The sequence below is a fragment of the Vipera berus genome (genome assembly GCF_964194415.1).
Source record: "Vipera berus genome assembly, chromosome: 4".
NCBI classification, from domain to species: domain Eukaryota; kingdom Metazoa; phylum Chordata; class Lepidosauria; order Squamata; family Viperidae; genus Vipera; species Vipera berus.
In genome coordinates, this window is record NC_138206.1 from 60958857 (window position 1) to 60962647 (window position 3791).

Consider the following 3791-nt stretch of genomic DNA (forward strand, 5'->3'; position numbering starts at 1 on the left):
TGAAGGCAAGCGGAAAGAAGGCGTGGCCACTTTCCGAACTGCAAGTCTGTGTTGCCACTATGGGGGGGGGGCGATGAAAACCCGCCCATCGGAGCGATTTCAGGCTATCGCGCGGAGGAGGGAGGAAATTTAGCTCGAGTGATTGGCCGCTTGGCCAGTCGCTATAAAGAAGGGAGGAGTCTTTAAGGAAAGCTCAAATAAATTCCGATAAGACGGACCGTGAACTTCGTGTGTATCGACAGGAAATACTGCAAGGATCCTGCGAGGATCTGGGAGTAGGAAGGAAAAGCAGGACCAATGCAATCTAGTGACGAGGGCAGCTGCCAACCTGGAGGATCGGGCTCTCTCCCAGACTTAAATTGTTGCGAAGGACAGGCTGAGAGAGCCGGAATATCTTTTGAGTCAAATTGACAAAGAAACTGGCCAATAATCAGGAGAAGCCGCTGCAGCCTTCTTATTGACTGGAGGGTCGGAGGAGAATAAAGAGAAGGTCGAGTGATAGACAGGGGAGCTGATATTTGACACGTTTGCACACAGCGATAACGCATATGAAAGGATTTTTTTAACCGGCCTTTGGCATATTTGCAAAGAAATATGAGTGAAAGCCAATTTGGGCTAGTCGTTTAAAGCATCAGGCTAGAAACAGGGAGTTCGTCCCGACAGAGGCACGAAACCACCTGGATGATCTTTGGCCAGTCTCTCCCTCCCTCCCTCCCTCCCTCTCCTTCTCTAATCTCAAGGGGGGGGGAGTGTGAGTATGTGAAGGGGGAGAATCACAGGGTTGAGCAAACTGGCCTCACCTCATTTTTGCCCATGATGCAGGTTGGGAGACACCCTGAGATGCACACCTGTGATGGGGAAGCCAGTTATAGGAGAGCAATTCGGAAATAAACCTCTGTTTGATTATGAATGACAGACACTCGCAGATGCAGAACTTTTATTATACACATTTGAAAACTACATTACTTTTTGACATAATCGCCATTCAAATTGAGATACTTGTCATAACATCTTACAAGGTGTTGGAAGATTTACCCTGTTAAAACTCCTGTATTCTCATCCCCATTAGAAAAACATGCAGACACACTTTTTTCTGTAAAAGCCTTTTGCTGAACTTCTGTGACACCTCATAAAATGTTGCAAACCCACCCACCCCACCCCGCTTTCCTAAGGCAAGCCAGCAATTGGGAAAATCAAATAGCAAAGCCACCAAGAACTCCTTGCCCTGCCCCTGATGGGATTAACTCCCAAAATAGAAACTGGACAAAAGAAATATCACTTAAGAAAGGGAACATTGGACAACCATTAAAACACAAAAGAAGGAACCAGCAAACCCACAGCCCTAGGGCAGAGAAAGTATATAAAAATCACAACTCAGGACTGGGAGACCACCTTGCAAGGCAGGAATGCTGAAGTCACTTCTCTGTCACTTTTTTGCCTTCCTGAAATAAAGACCTGCTTTGCGGTAGCTGCTGTCCTAAAATTTCTTCATCCTTGGCTTTCCCCAGCTGGAAACGAACTGGGAAATTCTTCTGACAATTGGCGACCCAGATGGGACCCAGCTAACCCAGATACCAGACAGGGCCCGGAGATCATAAACCCAGCTGGCACAGACCTCTTTCGTCTGAGGGGGAGGATTCACGTACCCTGCCCAGGAGGCACCAGGTAGTAAAGGGAATTTTGAGTCTTGTGCTCAACAGCTACCGGAAAGCAGATGAGTACCTTTAAATTTTAACTTTAAAGCCCGTGTGTGTGTGTGTGTGTGTGTGTGTGTGTGTGAAAGAAATGTGTGTATGTCTCTGTGTGTGTGAGTGAGAAGACCTTTTTCCCCCAATCACAGTTGGATTTTGCTCCCTCTGGCCTTTCCTAGCCGCAGAAAGGATCTGTTCAAGTTGCAGACCCTGGAAAGCATGGGGGTTTGGCCAGAGCGCAGGGCCTTTTGTTAGGGAAAAGGGAGAGGCTGTGTGAAAATGGAATGGAATGAATGAATGAGAGATTGGATTTGGGCAACCAGCTGGTAAGGCCCTGTAAGCAAAGCCTAGTTCAGAAGATGCCAGTATTCACTGCGTAGGGGGCAGAAAAGGAGGTGCTCGTACTCATTGCTTTTCAAAAAGCGCAGGTCCTCCCAGACTCGCGAGGAGTCTGAAAACCAGTAGCAGAAGGGGAGGGGTCAGTACTCATCGCTTGGGCAAGCGCAGGTCCTCCCAGACACACAAGGGGTCTGAAAACCGTGACAGAAGAGGAGGGGTCAGCAGTCATCACCTTTCAAAAAGGCACAGGTCCTCCCAGACTAATGAAGAGTCCAAAAACCGTGACACGTAGTTCCCAGGAAAGGGGGGGTGCGTACTTCATCAGGGAACCGAAGTCTCCCCGGACGCTTTATTTTGTCCGAAAACCGGACCTTTTTTTCCTTTTGTACCTGACTGAGCCAAAGTGAGCCCCACATCTGAGAGGGAACATGGAAAGCGGCAGTTCAAAGGTGACAATTAGGACTCCCCTAGGAGATTTGCTTGAGATGAAGAGCAAGAGAAATATGTAAGAAATGAGCTTCACTTGGGGCTTTGCTGGGAAACCAATTTGGCTAAATAAAGGTACTCAAAGGGAAATTAAAGAATAAGAAATAGTGATTCTCTCTCTCTCTCTCTCTCTCTCTGCAACCACATGGTATGTTTTAAGATTTGTGCCTTCACTAATTTGATTTAAGTGAGATTTATGGTGGGAATGACTAGGACAGGGGTCAGGAACCTGAAACAGTGAAAGAGCCACTTGGAACCAGTTCCCTCACAAAAGGAAAAACTGGGAGCCGCAAAAAATGTGTGCACATGCGCGTACATGTGCACATGTGCAGAACAGGGTTTGACTGAAGAGTGGAGCCAAGGCGAGATATGCACCTACCCTGCATATTTGAATTGATTGGTTGAACTTTTTTAGTCCCACTTTTTTTTTTGGACTGCACATGGCAGAGGACTGGGAGCTGCAGGAGATGGCTGAAAGAGCCGCAAGCGGCTCCGGAGCCGCGGGTTGCAGACCTGTGGACTAGGATGTGTGAAACTAAGACTTCTGTTTCCTTTTCTGTTCTCTTTTTCTTGTATTTGTGTGTATATCTGTGTCAAAGTCTTTGTGTGTGAGGTAAATGTGACTGTTAATTGTTTCTAATCCAAAGAGAAAAGAATTCCAAAATTCTGCTAGAAATTCTGCTTAAAATAAGCTACCAAAAGGAAAATACCCTGACTCTGTTTGGCCAACAAACAGAGTGAAGAAAAATGTGTTTGTTTGTTTTTCTTCTCCCTTTCTCTCTCTGTACTCTTAAGAACAGCCCAAAAGTTAGCAGGAGGGAATGTTTTAAGTTCATCAGCTGGAAAAGTTTCACTCTTGCATTTAATAATAATGATGAGGTTGGAGGGGACCTTGGAGGTCATCTAATCTGGCCCCCTGCTCGGGCAGGAAACCCTATACCAACTTTATCAAATGCCTTACTGAAGTCCAAGTAAATTATATCCACAGCATTCCTCTGGTCCACTAATTTTGTCATTTGGTCAAAGAATGCAATAAGATTCATTTAGCATGATCTGTTTTTGACAAACCCATCTTGGCTTTTAGTAATGACTTTGTTTGCCTCTAGGTGTTTGCTGATTTGTTGTTTGATTATCTTTTCCAGAATCTTCCCAGGTACTGAGGTCAGGCTGATAGGTCTGTAGTTTCCTGAATCTATTTTTTTTCCTTTCTTCTCTTTCTTCCTTTTTTTTAAGATGGGGAACTACATCAACTCTTTTCCAGTTCTCTGGTAGCTC